The sequence below is a fragment of the Heptranchias perlo genome, unplaced genomic scaffold, assembly GCF_035084215.1.
Source record: "Heptranchias perlo isolate sHepPer1 unplaced genomic scaffold, sHepPer1.hap1 HAP1_SCAFFOLD_118, whole genome shotgun sequence".
Lineage (NCBI taxonomy): Eukaryota > Metazoa > Chordata > Chondrichthyes > Hexanchiformes > Hexanchidae > Heptranchias > Heptranchias perlo.
In genome coordinates, this window is record NW_027138407.1 from 1347053 (window position 1) to 1364910 (window position 17858).

The window sequence follows — 17858 nt, forward strand, 5'->3', positions numbered from 1 at the left end:
ATGGAGGGAAGGTCATTGATGAAGCAGCTGAAGATTGTTGGGCCGAGGGCACTGCCCTGCGGAACTCCTGCAGCAATGCCTGGGACTGAGATGATTGGCCTCCGACAACCATTACCATCTTCCTTTGTGCTAGGTATGACACCGGCAACTGGAGAGTTTGCCCCCTGATTCGCATTGACTTCAATCTTAATAGGGCTCCTTGGTATCTCACTGGGTAAAATGCTGCCTTGATATCAACAGCAGTCGCTCTGACCTCACCTCTAAAACTGCGTCAATCACTGTGCACCAATTAGCCGACGGTTCTCTTCAAATGCTTTACTTCCCTGTCTGTGTGTCATTCTCTGCCTTACTCTCTTTCTCTCCGTAACTCTGTCAGTATTTCTCTCTCTCTCTCGTTTTGTCACATTTTCTGTCCGTTTCACTCAGTGTTTCTATCTCTGCCCCTCCTTTCTCCTTCTCTCTTGTCCCTTGCTTTGGTTCTCTCGCTCTTTCCATCTCGTTGTCTCTATCTTTCCTTCTCGCTCTCACTCACATTAAGGTGTAAAGTGAAACAATTCTAAATTGGTCTGAATCCCTCATTTCACTCAGTTCGGTGCATAATCCATGTGCTCCATTAATAGTTCCAGAATTATGGCCATGAGGGACAGATGCAACAAATTCAGGCATTTCTGCTCCCTGTTAGCACAGACCTGCAGATCTCTGGCCTACATAACACGATTCATCTGTACAATCGAAAGTCCTGAATCTGGTGCCTTTCCATCAGGTCACATCTTTCAAAAGCTGTCTCATCTCAAATGGCGGCCGGGGGGCGTCACAAATAAAAGTCCTGAGGTTAAAAATAGTGATTGACTGAAATCTGCAGTTTACTTTTACAAGTTCAACATCAGTAGTACCGCCGACAGCTTTGAAGTGGAATGTGTACTCATCATGTCCCTCATGGCTTTAAGGCTGTAAGTATTAACGGGGCTCATTGACTGGAGGGAGCCCTGTGATTCCAGTGATTAAGGCAAAATTGGCTATTTTAAAACTTTTCACCTCAATGGCAGATAGAGAGAGAAAGAGTGATAAAAAAAGGAAAGATACAGAGACAGAGGGAGAAAGAAAGCGAAACAGAGAGGCAAACTTGATTGTCTGAATTCGACCCTCGATTACAACGGTAGAGAAATGTTAAATTTCCCAACACTGACAGCACTGACATTAACTGGAGAAAAATGCTCAGCTCAGTCTCTATTTTCCCATTCATTTTCTTTACAAACTCTCGAGAATTCAATTCTTGGTATTTTCTGGAGTTGCAGTCCTTTCGACCATTGACCTCTGCCCTATTTGTCGGATGACCGAGGGACCATTATTTACTCTGGGTCTCAGGACACAGTAATACACTGCGTTGTCTGTGATCTTAGAGCCTTTCATGGATCAGTAAAAAGTTCCTTGTGTCCAGTTGAGATTCCCGCTGAAATGATCAAAGCCCGGAGCCGCCTCGTTATTCCCATAACTATCGCCTCTGAACAGATACTGAGGGGCTCGATGAGGATACTGGCGGTACCAGAACAGGTAATAGATTGTAGCTGAACCCGATACAGAGGAACTACAGGTCATTGCTGAATCTGCATCCTCTTCTGATCCGATTCTTTATTCAGATTGGGACACCGAAACTCCGTTGCTCATCTCTACAAATAAATAGCGGATACACAGCGGGTTAGTCGGATTAACAGGAAGAGAATAATCACCCAGAGATAATAGGGCAAAATGTATCAGGATTGGGAAATATTGTCGGAAGGTTCCAATATCACCAACCTGTGAACAAAACAATAACCAGAGTCAGGCAGAGTTTCACCTCCATAATTCCAGCCTGAACGCCAGAAACAAGAGTCTGCCTTTACAGGGCCTGGGATGGCAGACGCTAAAACAGCAAAACGATCTCATCAGATGTTCTGGGATTACTTTTTCTGCCCATCTGTGTCACTCTGAATAATCGTTTCCTGCAGATTGTGATCAGAGCGCGCCCTCCCGTGGACAGCACAATCCTCACACAGTTCATTGGAAATACAAATACAGCAGATGTACTCGTAAACATACACAGAGACACAGAGAGATTAACAAACACAAATACAGAGACACACATATGCATACAAGCTAACATGTACACATGTACACATAATAGTTCATATCTGTGGAGATAATTAATGTACCTTCAGCTGAAAGTCGTTCAATATAACTGATCATTAACAAGCGATCAGACCACGCCCTCCTTTGTATATTATAATCATCATATACAGCATTCGACACACAGACACAATCTCAGGCAGACAGACACGAACAGCTTGGTTCTGCCCCTCACGTCGAGAAAAGGCAAAGACCAGCCATTGCATGACTCACGAAGAGTTTTGATAGTGTATATAAGGAGAAACTGATCCAGCGGCAGAAGGTTGAGTCACCAGATGACACAGATTTAAGGTGATTTGCAAAATTGCCAGAGGCCAGCCATTTGTTATGATCTGGAAGGCAGTGACTAATTGGATAGCACTTATAAAGAGTCGGCACAGGCACGATGAGCCGAATGGCCTCCTCATGTGCTGTGCCTATTGTGATACCAAGATACTATGATACTATGTCTGTCGGTGCTCTATATATCTATCTATCTTTATTTCTATCTACATATCAGTCCACTAGCGCACCAATTCAGTCAGAGCAGGTGAGAGACGTTGTTGGTTTTTGTACAGTATAACTGCGCCACTGTAACAGTGTGGGCTCCATGGCACAGATGTACACAGCAGAGTCAGAGATAAGAGCCCCGGTAATATTTAAATGAACCGTTTTTTTGGCTTTGTCCAAATTAGCAGAGAACCGGTCTGCGAAATCAGAAGACTTATCTCCCTCCTCCGCACGATATCTCCTCAGCAAATATCTCGGAGCATCCCCGGGACACTGGATGTACCAGAAGAGAGTTGGAGCACTGACTGTGGTCGAGTAACTACAGTTCAGTATTACGGTCTGTCCTTGCTGAACCGTTAATTCAGGCGGATCCTGGAACACGGAGTCTTTGCCACTCGTTCCTGTAACAAAATACAGAATGTGTCAAAAGTCTGGGAGTAAATATAATCCATGAAACACACACTGACCATTTGAACATAGACTCACCGGGCAGCACGATCATTATTATCAGTAAGGAACATGGGGAGCACATGGTGTGTGGTTTAGAATTCGACAGAAAATAGCGGAATGTTTTAAATACGTTGACCCTTCTACTCTGATATGAAAGAGTTAACTCAGATCAGGGGCACGATACACTTATTGGAAAACTAAGGGGCGTTTACCAGGGACCGGATTTGCTGGTCTCTCAGAACTGATGCCATCTGTGCACCAATCACAGCTAGTTGTGGAAGAAATAACTGATGGGTCTCTCCGAACGCTTTCCTTCCCAGTCTGTGTCTGTCTGCCTGTCTCATTTTCGTTCTCTTTGTCTCTCTGTCAATCTTCCTGTCTCCCACTCTCTTTTTCTCCCTTTCTGTCTGCTTACCTCTGTGTCTCTATCCCCATACACCACTCTGTCTCTGTCTCTGTCTTTTTCCGCCTGTCTCTCTGTCTGTGGGTGATATTCTATTTCTCTGGCTTTCTCCGTCTGTCATTCTCTTTATCTCCGCCCATGCCTCTCTCTGCCTCAATCTCTTCCTCGATTTCTTTCCCTCGCTACCATTCGCACTCTCTCTCTCTGTCTCTCTCTGCATTTTTTCTCTCTCAATCTTTATCCATGTCAATATCTCTCTCATTAAGGTGACAAGTGAAAAATATCTGAATCAGTCTCGATCCCCGGAGTCACGGAAATCTCTCCATAATCAATGAGCTCCATTAATAGTCACAGTCTTAAGGTCACGAGGGACACTACAAGTTGACAGACCTCTTCAAAGCTGCTGGTGTTACCACTGGATTTGAACTTGTACCAGTAAAGTGCTGATTTCAGTCAATCACTATTTCTAAACCTTCTGATTCCAGGAGCTTTGAAGAATGAAGCCTCTGAGGCCGCCCTTTGAGAAGAGACAGCTTCTGAACGATGTGACCCGACGGACCTGCACCAGATACAGGACTTTTACTTGTACAGATTAATCCTGTTATCCATCCCAGAGATCTGCAAGTCGGTGCTAACAGCGGGCTGGAAATGTCTGAATTTGACCCTGAATTAAGTAGTTGAGAAATGTCACATTTCCCAACACTGACAGCATTGACCTTAACTGGATGAAACCGCTCGGAACAGGGTGTATTTTCGCATTCATCTCCTGTAAAATACTCTGGGATTCAATCCCTGGTATTTCGCCGGATCCCACCCTTGACTACGACCTGCGCACTGTTTTTGTAAGAGGCCCGAGGGACCCTTATTCACTGTGGGTCTCAGGGCACAGTAATACACGGCGCTGTCTGTGATCTTCAAGCGTTTCACGGATAAGTGAAAAGTGCCGTCTTTCCGGTTGAGATTCGCTCTGAAGTGTTGAAAGCCTGAAGCCGTGTCGTTATACCCATAACTATCGGCTCTGAGCACATACTGAGGGACTCGGTGGGGAGACTGGCGGTACCAGAATAGGCAATAGTTTGTAGCTGAACCCGATACAGAGTAACTGCAGGTTATTGCTGAATCTGCATCCTCTTCTGATTCAACTCCTTGTTCTGACTGGGACACCGAGTCTCCGTTACACATCTCTATAAATAAACAGTGGAGACAAGGCGGGTTATACGGAGGGACAGACAGTGAATAATCCCCTGGAGAAGGAGATTGGACATTTTATGAGAACTGAAGAATATTGTAGGAAGTTTCCAATATCACCGACCTGTGATCAGGACAATAACCAGAGTCAGGCAAAGTTTCATGTCCATGGTATCAGGCTGAACTCCAGAAACAAGATACTGAGATATCACTGCCTTTACCGGGCCCGGCATGGGAGATACTAAAACAGAGTGGGGATTTCATCAGATGTTCTGGGATTTCTTCTCCCCGCCCATTTGTATTTTTCTGAATAGTCACTTCCTGTAAAAAGGATCATGATGTTTCACAAGTGATCAGAGAGCGCCCTCCTGTGAAGAGCACAAGCCTCACATAGAACATTGGAAATACTCACAGATACAGAGAGACACGAACACAAACACACATAATACGCACACACAGATCAACAAACACACACCTACACACACAGACAACACACACACGAATGTAGATAAACAGCACATGAACACAGATTAACACACACACAGATAAACACGCAGATGCACAAACACATTCATACACCACACACAAACACAGATAAACACACACACAGGCACAGAGAAACACAAACAGACACAAATAGTTCAACACCTTCAGACCCACACACACCACACCATCTGGTCACGAGGTTAAGTGACAAACTTCACACGCTCGGTGCCTCTCTCAGCGCGGAGTCAGAGGTTTTGCATTTGAGTCCCATTTTCCTGACTCGGAGACCGCAGTCAGCTTGGTGGGAGACGAGGTGAACTCAATCCAGCGGATGCGCCCCCTGTGGACATTAACCAAAGTGCATCAATACCATTCTTCACTGAGCAATGAGCGAAGCGAGCAACTTGCACAGGATTTCACTCGGACTCCAGCTTACATTTCTGAATGAATGGGAAATGACTGCCGCAACATGCAGTACTAATGCTGCAATCAGCAACAATATCAACAACTTGCATTTATATAGCGCCTTTAATGTAGTAAAACCTCCCAAGGCCCTTCACTTGAGCGTTCTCGAAAAGAAATTGACACTGAGCAACATAAGGAGTCATAAGGAAACCAAAAGTTTCTCCAAAGCGGTAGGTTTTAGGTAGTATCTTAAAGGAGGAGAGAGAGGTAGAGAGTTGGAGATGTTTAGGGAGGGAATTCCAGAGATTTGAGCCGAGACGGGTGAAGGCACGACCGCCAATGGTGGAGCGATCAAAATCAGGGATGAGCAAGAGGCAAGAATTGGAGGAGCGCAGAGATTTCAGAAGGTTGTAGGTGTGGAGGAAGTTACAGAGATATGGAGGGGGCGGGCCCATAGAGGGATTTGAAAACAACGATGAGAATTATAAAATCGAGGCATTCCCGGACCGGGAGCCAATGTACGTCAGTGACTACAGGTTGATGGAAGAATGGGACTTGGTGCAAGTTAGGATACTGGCAGCATAGTTTTAGATGAGCTCAAGCTTATGGAGGGTGGAATTTGGGGGGCCAACCAGGAGAATATTGGAATAGTCAAATCCTGAGATAACAACGGCATGAACGAGGGTATCGGCAGCAAATCCACCAATTTAAGCAATTTGCTCTGCCAAGTTAGCGTCCTCTCGCACGGTGGGTGATGTAGTGGCCTTGGAAAAATTCCAGATGATAGCTACGAGAATGATTCCGAGCTCAGTTACTCTGGTAAGCTCAAGGGCCTTGCTCTATTAATCTGGAGCAGCATAGATTTGGAGGTGACCTGATAGAGGTCTATAAAATAATTAAAGGGCTGGATCGCGACCCAACTGATAGATTATTCCAGTTTGGCAGATTGGGGAGGGCCAGGGGACATGAGTTTAATATAGGTAAGAGTAGGTATTGACTGGGATATTAGGCGGTTCTCCTTTTCCCAGAGAGTAGTGAGGCTCTGGAATGCCCTGCCGGCTAGTGTGGTGGGTGCTGACTCTCCACATGTCTTCCAGAGGGAGCTGGGCTGGTTTTTGACTGGGACAGAGATGGCATCTTGCAGAAGGTAAGTGTCTTTATCGATAATACTTGGTCCATGTGATCTGCTGGACTGGTTTCGATAGCTGAGGAGTTCGGAGAGGGATATTCCAGGGTATTTTTTCCCTAATTAGCCCAAGCTTTTTTCGCCAGATCTTTACCTCTGACATGAGATTACATGGCTGCGGGGGATGGGGTGGGCGGATAAGGGAGTGTTCAGTCCCGATGCTCCAGGCAGTGAAGGTGGAGCAGGCGTGATGGACCAGCCTTTTCCTACCATGGATTCCGTCTGTTCGTATGTACCCTTCGAGAACTATGATCTGGGAACTGGGTGGCACAGGGCGTGATAGTCCATCCTGTCACTTACGCACCTGTGTTTAAATCGATCCCAGACAGGTGGATGAAATAAACTTATTTCTGCCGACTGTAAGGGTGGTGCTTGAATGAGACGAGGCCATTTCACTCCAATTCCTCGTGTGACCAAAGAATCGTCCCTTATTTGGCATGAGCAAATGCCATGCGACCGAAACTCTAGGGTTAGGTCCAACCAGAGTTGGCAACTCTTAACCTAACAGATACAGTAGCCCAGTGGCTATGGTATTGGAATCGCAATCCGTGAAATTGAATTCAATAAATCTGGTGAGTTGGGGGCCACTGCCATTAAAAAAATAAGCAGGAGGAGCTGCCGAGTTGTTGTAAAAACGCAACTCGTTCAGTAACAGACCTCAGATGTCAGCCGTGGCTCAACGGTAGCACTTTTGCATCTGAGAAAGAATGTTGTGGGTACGAGTCCCCATTCCAGAGATTTGAGCTACACAATCTAGGGCCAACGCTCCCAGTTCCAGTACAGAGGGAGGACTGCACGACCGGAGTCGCTGTCGTTCAGACATGAGGTTAAACTGAGACCCTACGTTCCCTCTCAGCTGGACATAAAGATGTCATGTTATGGTTTTGAAGAAGAGCAGGGGAGTTCTCCCCGTGTCCTGGAGCCAATATTTATCCTTCAACCAACATCACTAAAATGGGAATACAAGTCTAGTCTATGCAACATGTCTTCATAATTTAAACCTTTTAAACCCGGTGTCATTAGCAGTCTAGATATTTTCCTGTGGGGTTCCGTGCCTGCAATATCTCCTTGGGAATTAATCTATTCCTTGGGGAATGAACTTCGACCAATCCGGGTCTAAACTCACCCATGTTAAACCCAGGCCTTTCCCGATTGACACGTTGTGGCGAGGTGATAGCAACACATTATACACTGAGAAACGCAGATCTGTGCGTGTTTGTAGTGGGAATGGAAGGAAATTAGGTGCAGAGATAGTGAGAGGGAGAGAGAGAGAGAGAGAGAATGAGGTGAATAGAGGGTGGGAAAGAGATTGGAAATCAAAAGAGTTTTTAATATTCTGTGTAAGACTCTAATCACATCCCTCCTGGAGTACGCTGAATTGCGATATGTTTCTCCTTATCCTGGGTGAGCTGGTGTTACCGTTGAAACGAAAGAGAGGCTGCCCGAGTACTGGGCAATTGGGACCAGTTCTGGGGCATGGGGGTCGTGTTCAAACCGGACGGATTGCATCTGAACCTGGCTAGGAATATAGAAAGATATGGGAGGCAGAGGGCAGTGACTAACGGATGCTTTTTCTGACTGGACAGAAGTATGCAGTGGGGTCCCCCAGGGTTCGTTATTAGGACCATTGCTTTTCCTATTATATATAAATGACCTGGACTTGCGTATGATACAAAACTTAGCAAAGTGCTAAATTGTGAGGGTGAAAGTAGTGGACTTCAGGAAGACATGGACAGACTGCTGAAATGGGGATACCCGTGGCAGATGCAATTTAATGCAGATAAGTGTGAACTGATGCATTTTGTGGGAACAGCATGGAGAGGCAGCATAATCTTAATGATACAATTTTGAGGGGGTGGAAGAGCAGAGGGACCTGGGGTTCTGATTCAGAAATCTTTGAAGGTGATAGAGGAAGTTGATAAGCCGGTTAAGAAAGCGTTTGAGATACGTGGCACTGTGAATAGGGGCATTGAATATAAAAACAAGGAAGTCATGCTAAACCTTTACAAATCACTGGTTAGGCCTCAGATGGAGTATTGTGCACAATTCTGAGCACCACACTTTAGAAAGGATGTCAATGCCTTGGAGGAGGTAACGAGGAGGTTCAACAGGATGATACCAGGAATGAGAGACTTCAGTTATGTGGAGATGTCGGAGAAGCTGGGATTGTTCTTCTTAGAGCAGAGAAGATTAAGGGGAGACCTAACAAATGTAATTCAAAATGATATGGGGTTTTGATGGAGCAAATAGGGAGAAATTGTTTTCTTTGGCAAGTGGGTCGGCAACCAGAGATCATAGATTTAAAATAATTTCCAGAAGAAGTACAGGAGAAATGAGGATATATTTTTTCACACAGAAGGTTGAGATCCAGAACGCACTACCTGAAAGGGTCTTGGGAGCAGATTCCATAGGAACTGTCAAAAGACAATTGGACACTTACTTGAAGAGGACTAATTTGAAGCATTATGGGGAAAAATCTTGGGTTTGGGACTAAATTGGGAAGCTCTTTCAAAGAGCCGGCGTAGGCACGATGTATGATGTATGACGGACTGCAGCGGTTCAAGAAGGCGGCTCACCACCACCTTCTCGAGGGCAATTAGGGATGGGCAATAAATGCCGGCCTTGTCAGGGACGCCCACATCCCGTGAACGAATAAAAAAAAATTCTATGATTGTATGACTGAAAGAACAGCCGCCAATAGTGGGGTGATTGAAATCAGGGATGCGCAAGAGGCAAAAGTAGGAAGAGCACAGATATCTCGGATGTTTGTAGGGCTGGAAGAGGTTACATAGATAGGACTCTGCTCTGAGACCAACCACCAGTGCTGAAGGATCCTTTAAGCTTCGAGTCCGACCTCTATATTACATTTGATTACAGCATTGGAATTGATGTTTCATTTCTTGATCGATGTGCTATGTCCAGTCCATGTCTTGAAGTAACATTTCTTTCACCAAGCTGATCCACACATGGCTCCCTTGAGTGTGGTAGAGGCATTCTTGGTCTGCAAGTCGAAAACTGCACCGCATTTTGTGCTTTGATCATTTGCTGCCCCCTGGTGGGCACAATTTGCAATTACACTGTTTGTCAATCGGAGCATGAAAATGTCCAATTTTACGATTGGTGCATCAAGAAGGAAAAAGCATTTATACGCCATCTGGTCACGTCGTCTGAATGTCTCAAAGCGATTCAACTACATGGGAACATAGAAACAGAAGTAGACAGGCAACCTATTCCACCATTCAATTCGATCATGGCTGATCTGTATCTTAACTCCACCTACCCACCTTGGTTGAGTATCCCTTGATACCCTTGCCCAACAAAAGTCTATCGATCTTAGTTCTGACATTTTCAATTGATCTAGCCTCAACATATATTCATAGGTGTCACTTAACGAAAATAAATGCCCCAAACACAAACAAAAGATGCCGCTATTGCAACCAGTATGGCTGCCAGCTATGCCTGCCTTTTTGTGGGACACGTGGAACATTCCTTGTTCCAGTCCTACTCAGTTCCCCTCACTTGCCTCTTTTTGCGGTATATTGATGACGGTCTCGGTGCCGCTTCCTGCTCTCGCCCTGAACTGGAAAATGTCATCAACTTTGCTTCCAATTTCCACCCTTCCTTCCCTTTCACATAGTCCATCTCCGACTCTTCCTTTCCCTTCCTCGTCTTTTCGGTGTCCATTTCTAGGGATAGAATATCAACCAATATTTAATATAAACCCACCGACTCCATCAGTTACCTTGATTGCACTTCCTTCCAACCTGTTTCATGTCTATTCCCTTCTCCCAGTTCATCCGTCTCTGTCGCATCTGTTCTGACGATGACACCTTCCACACCAGTGCTTCCGATAAGTCTTCCTTTTTCTTCAGCCGAGGATTCCCCTCCACTGTAATTGCCAAGGCCCTGGACCGTGGCGGTGCTATTGCCCGCACTCCTGCCCTCACCCCTTTCCCTCTCTCCCAGTAACACGATAGGGCCCCCCTTGACCTCAACTTCCACCCCATCAGCCTCCACATTCAACGGATCATCCTCTGCCATTTCCACCACTTCCATCGCGATGCCACAATCAAACACACATTGCGCCCCCTCCCCTTTTCTTCCATGGCACCCTAGTACACTTTATCACACCCAACACCCACTTTCCTTCCCACGGCACCTTACTGTGCGAGCGCAGGAGATGCAACACCTGCCCTTTCAGCTCCTCCCTTCCAACCGTCCAGGGCCACAAACACTCCTTTCAGGTGAAACAGTGATTTACTTGTACTTCTTTAAATTTATAATACAGTATTCGCTGCTCACGATGCGGTCTCCTACAAACTGGGGAGACCAAACGCAGATTGGGCAATTGCTTTGTTGAACACCTCCGCTCAGTCCGCCAGCGTGACCCTGACCTTTGCCATTTTAAATCTCCGTCCAAATCCCACTCTGACCTCTCTGTCCTCGGCCTCCTAGACTGTTCCAATGAAGCTCAACGGAAGCTTGAGGAGCAGCACCTCATCTTTGGATTAGGCACATTACAGCCTTGTGGATTCAACATTGATTTCAATTACTTCAGATGATAACCGCTGCTCCATTTTTTTCCGGACAGCAGGTGCTGGTAATGGTTCTGCTGTTGCCATTTACAGCTCCTCTAGACCCATCCTTTGCTTCTTCACTTGTCCCATTGCCACCCTCTTTTCCTTGCACCATCATCCCCTTTGTCATTGAATTACTCCTGCACTCCACCCTATCAGGGATCTTCCCTTTTGTTCTTTCCTCCCCTTCCCTTCGTCCCTGCCTTTGTGTGGCTCTGGACTTGCTTACAGACTGTTAAATCTTTAACTTCCTCCAGTTCTGACGAAATGTCAACGACCTGTAAGGCTAACTCTGTTTCTTTCTGAATAATTCCTAGATTTTCTGTTGTTATATCAGATTTCCAACATCCGCGGTATTTTGCTTTGTGACTGTGTACAGTGAAACAGGCAGACACCAACAGAAGGGGATAGATAAAGGTGCGACTGAGTATGGTGATACAGGGTTGCACTAAAAGAAGGATATCGATAATGGTCTGACCGAGTACAAAGAGTTTCAGCGAGAAACCAACAGAGCGAGATAGATAAAGATGAGACTGAGTGCAGTGAGTGATGCAGGGAGACACCAACAGAGGGAAATAGATAAAGGTGCCTCTGAACACAGTGAGTGATGCAGAGAGACACCATTAGAGCGAGGGAGATAAAGGTGACACTGAGTTCAGTGTTCGAGAGAGACACCACCAGAGGGAGATTGATAAACGTGAGTCTGAGTACAGTGATACAGAAAGACACCAACAGACGGAAATATATAAAGGTGAGACTGAGAATCTTGAGTGATGTAAAGAGAAACCAATCGAGGGAGATAGATAAAACAGTGATAAACAATGAGTTGGAGCGGTCCGGTGTGAGCTCCAACAGAGACGGTGCTGGTGTCAGTGATAAATAAAATGTGGGAACTACCCGGTATGAGCTCAGAGAAAGTGTGAGCTGGTTTCATTGAAACAGTGACATACACTGAGTGGGAGCGGCCGGCGTGGGTTTACTCCGGGACAGAGCTTGTTTCGTTAGTTCGACAGGAAGAAGCCTTCTGAGTTTGACATCAAGCGAAAGTTTGGCTCCTTGTTAATTTTCCTGAATATAATATCCGTGTCCTGGGAGTAACTCGACCTCTCTGTACAATTCTTTCAGTCTACTTTTCATCTGTTCCGATAATGCTCCGGATTTACAGAGTTTCCCTCCTGATTTATACTCTGATCTGCACGGATGTCAACGGTGAAGATGAGGTGATACAGCTCCCTCGGGCAGCGGTTGTTAGTGAAGAGGGAATCGTATCCATGAACTGCTCCGCTACCGTTGCATTTACCTTACTGCACTGGTACAGACAGCACCCCAATCAAACATTCCAACATCTGGTAATGGCAACAAGTGGGGCGGTTAAAAACGAGAGGATCTCTGCTTCAATCGGGGGTGGCAATAAATTCAGTACCCTGACTGTGAGGGATGCCAGCGTGACAGATACCGCGACCTATTTCTGCGCCGTGAGGCCACAGTGGAACAAACGTACAGACAGTCCGTACAGAAACCTGCACTGAGGGGAGCGCCGCTCTGCTGTGTTTTGAGCAACGGGATTGGAAGGGGTCCGTGTTTCATATTCGGAGGGTGGAGGGAATAAGAACAGAACATTTGGAAATAGAGAAGAGAGAGATTTAAATAAAGGCAGAAATAAAGAGAGTTGGAAACGCAGACAGAGGAAAACAAAGAGAAACTACTAAAGAAAGAACGAGAGCGAGAAAGTGAAAGAAAGCATTGGAATAATAATCGGACTGCAGACGACAGCAAATTCCGAATGGAGAAAAAGAGCAATAAAATAATGCCAGAAATAAAGAGAGTTGGAAACCGGTAGAGGTAAAGAATGAGAAAGCAGTCTGGACAGAATGTGTGTGAGAAAGAGATACATATAAAGCATTGTAATCATAAGAGGAGTGTAGAGGGAACGAGAATAGCAATACAGGAAAGAAGGGAAAGAAGAAAGGAAGGGAAGGAAGTCAGCAACACAATGGGAAAGGCTAAGAGAAAGCCATGAAGAAAGAGGTCCTTAAAAAAACTAAGATACTCTTTCCTTTAAAATCACTATTCTCCGTATTTACACAGTTTAATTGTCTCCAACACTTCTCCCAATAACCTGCCGCTGGAAATTGCCCCATCGATAAACTCACCTATATTTTCCCCTTCATCCAGACAGTGTAACGTTTTCAGAGTCACCGCCAGAGGGCAACACGGTCACATGTTTCTCGCTGCCCCCTGCAAACTCGGACCGAGGTTGTTGCTCCGACAAAACCACTTCCGGTTTGTGTAAATATCTCATAACCATCTGCATTTTTGTTTGGAGATTTCAGCGAAGTTTTTATTCCTTCTCCCGCTTTTGTTGGCTACGGTTCATCGCCAAGATTTGTCTCCCAGGGCTATCTATTATTTCATTTTAAATGGACCAAATGAGTGTGACACTTCTGATTGTTTTGTAAAGCGGCGTTTGGAAAATGTATCTTAAATATTAATGATACAGAGTGAAGAACAGACTAAAGGAATGATGTGATATGTCTTTAACCCGCGTGAGGATTTTCTCCGGTGTCAATAGCCATTTTCCTGACTCATGTGATTAATTTCAGTGCAGTTTAATGACGCCCGTTGTTAGCTTCACTGAGGCTGAATCTCAGGGTTTCGAGACACATTTGGATCCGGTGATCTCGTCGCTCCTCGCTTCAGAAAATGGTGGTAAGAAGTTTTCTGAAAGTGACAAAAACAGAGTGTGAATGTAGATGAAGATGCTCAGTTTATTTCACTCACTCTCACTGATCATGCTGAGGTTCTTGGTGGGAGTGGGGTGGGTTCATCAACCTTCTGCTGGGGACACACAAGTGGGAGATTTGATCTGGCCTGCGTGTTAGCGACATCGCAAACAGTGCGGAAAATCTCCTTTTCAAATTTTTTTAGCCAAACAGCAAACTCATTCTTTTGGAATGATTTGATAATTTTACTGGTAATAATGACCAGAGGAAATCTACCACATGGAGTGGAAACAAACATTCATCAAAGTGACCGATTAAGGCCTGTTGAATATGATCCGAATCGAACTAATGTCGACATTTTCCTTCAAAGAAAATATTTGCAGGGCTATGGGGAAATTGCAAGGGGAGTGTTACTAACGGGATATCACTTTCAAAGAGCCGCCACAGGCAGGATCGGCTGAATGTCCTGCTTCTGTGCTCTACGATTATATGAACCGGACAATGCGCTCATTCGGAGGCTGACTGCATCTTGAACATCAGTCTCTCCGATCAAACCCGTTATCAACTGTAAATTATTGAGACAAACCTTGTGGTATCATTGCCTGCGGCAGCTCTGCCCACGGCGTCTGTTTGCGACTCTCGCCTTGCCTGCCCTGTGTCATTGGAAAGATTGCTGCAACTGTTCCCTGTTTGGCATTGTTAGATTAGCAGTGCAGTTGTGCGGGGATCTGTATTTCTGCTCCAAAAGAGGATTTCCCGACTACAAAGTTACAAACTCGAGGAGCATCATGCAGAACGGAATTGCACGGCTCCTGAACATTATATCACTTCTCAGCAAGTATTTCCTTCCCAGATAAAATCCATTCGCCCGCTGACGATTGTAACCCCGATGTTATTTTTGGTAAAATGATGATGATGGTGATGATTGTGATAATGGTGATGGTGGTGATGGTGATGATTGTGATGGTGATGATGATGGTGATGGTGATGATGATGGTGATGATGATAATGGTGATGATGGTAATGGTGAACTTGATGATGATGGCGATGATGCTGATGATGGGATGATGATGATGATAATGATGATGGTGATGTTGATGATGGTGGGTGATGATAATGATAATAATTATGATGGTGAATATTAATATTATTTTTTATCAGAATGGAGCCTCCAAGACGCAGTTTAACCGTCGGTTCCTGAAGTGACGATTGAAGAGGAAAGTAATGTCACACTAACCTGCTGCTTGAGAACAAGCCGTCCTAATTCTTATGTGTACTGGTACAGTCAGAACCCCAGGCAACCTCCACAGTATGTGCTTTATATTCATGCAGAAATGCTTATCCGGAACCATGATTTCACGAACCGATTCTCTCCCACGTTTAATGCCGTCCATGTCCTCCTTTCTCGGCTGTGGGTATTTCAAAAGGTCAGTGAGCCGCTCTTTTAATGGGAGCCTCCGGCACCGATAAAAGAACATTAAATCTTTCCCTACGTTTACCTCACCTTACAGATTGACCATGTTAAAGGGTCAACATTGGGTTTAATCCCCGTCTCGTTCTCTGCTCCCCCTTTGACGTCATGAAATGGAGAATAAAGGAGCTGTGAGCTGTGAGCTGATTGGTTCTCACCTGCAGACTCGGTCAGGGATGAACCAATCGGCAGAGAGCCCGGATATTCCTCACCATCTTTTCAACTCTTGACTAAAATAATTCCAGGTTCAAACCGTTCTGTTCAAATCCGCCATCAACTCTCTGCAAACATGTTGGGCGTGACTTTTTATTTATTCGTCGCAGCTGCAACTCTCTTAACTGGTAAGTTTGCAAGTTTACTGTATTTCACATCTGTATCAGACATTATGTTTAACCGGTCGGTTCCTGTAACATACCAATATCAATAGATTGATCCGAAATGAAGAAAACAACCCGAATCCAACTTGACTCAACGCTGAAGACTCTTTCGTGAAATGCACAAATTTCCACGCTGACTGAAAGCAGAAGAGTACAGGTGAGAATATAGGCGAATGGTAAACAGATCCGCCCCGGCCCGTCCAGCCTCGCCGGTCAATTATTGTGCTTGACAGACACACGAGTCTTAAACACATAGACCATTTGGAGTGCTCCCTTCACATCACAAGTGGTGATCGTGAGGAACTGATCACGTTTGGAAGTGCTCAAGGTTCATTAAAGGAAGTTTTATTCAGTCGATCCAAGCACCTTCCCGTTGCAGCCATGAGGTGTGGGGGAATATTTTTCTATTTAACTGCACTGATTTACTTCTCAGGAAGGTGTTGAATGTGACGTGCTGATTCCGGAGAACAGATACAGTGAAGTAAAATTGTTTAATTTAATATCGCTCTGGGCTCTTGCAGGACATTGTCGAGGAGACTCCGTTTTCCAGACACCAGCTGCAAACGCAGTAAGTGAAGGAGACCATGTTCAGCTGTTCTGTAATTTTACAGCTACAAGCAACAGCAACCCTGACCTATTCTGGTACCGCCAGTATCCCAGTGGATCCATAGACTTCCTGCTACAGAGAGACAAATACAGCAAGAACCAAGAGAAAATTCCAGGGGAACGTTTTTCAGCCAAGCTCGATCATTCGGATAAAACCGTTCCGCTGAGAGTGTCTGATACACAACTGACAGACTCCGCGGTGTATTACTGCGCTCTGAGACGCACAGAGACACGGAGCTGGGCTGAACCTGTACAAAAACTGTCAGAGCGTTGCTCGACATATCGGCGCTTTAGGGGAACATTGTGATCAGGGGCGAGCCTGAGCTGATCCTTGTGTTTTTGATCATTATTTTAATCCATTCTTGGGTTATGGGTTTCGCTGAAAAGGCCGGCATGTATTGCCCGTCCCTAGTTGTCCATTGAGAAGGTGGTGATGAATATTCGGCTTGAACTGCTGCAGTCCGTGTGGTGAAAATGCTCCCACAGTGCTGTTAGGTAATTAGTTCCAGGATTGTGAGCCAGCGGCGATGAAGGAATGGCTGATCTATGAGCAATTCGGGATGCTTTGTTTCTTGGTGGTGTTGTTCCCATGTACCTGCTGCCCTTGTCCTTCTAGGTAGTGGAGTTCGCGGGTTTGGTAGGTGCTGTCGAATAAACCTTGTTGAGTGGCTGCAGTGCATTTTGCAGACAGCACACTCTGCAGCCAAGGTGCGCCGATAATGGAGGGATTGGATATTTAACGTGGTGGAGGGTTGCTCATTGTACTTTAATTCTAATACATAATTAGTTTTATGAATAATAAGTATATAATATATATAAATGCAGATAGATGAGTGAAAGCCCTTTATAGAGGTAACCAGGCTGATGGCTGACCGACTGATGGACAGTGGCCTCTCTGGACATCGGTCACTTGTTCTCCCTGAGCTGGTGCACCAGATTTTATCAGAGTTATCCCAGTTCAGCGAAACAGGGAAAGGACTCATCGAAAACCGGGAAATGCAGGAGGGCAAAACATACTGATGGCCAGAATCCTGTCTACAAAGGTGACGGAAATCCGTCACCAGCCTTGCAGTCCACAGGAACAGGAAGGAGAAGGTTTTGAAATCCGTTTCTCTGCTGAGCTCCAGCACTCCGACACCTTCAGCAGTTTAACCATCTCCGGGTTGCAGTTGACTGACGCTGCCGTGTATTATGGTGTTCTCGGTGAGTCTCAGTGATGAGAAGCATTTTCATCCCCTCCCATAAGCTGCCGTTGGGGTGCAGCTGAGAGATCCTGTCTGTTGGGGACGGTATCGAATCGCGGGTCGATGCAGCCACAATGTGCAGCGCGCTGT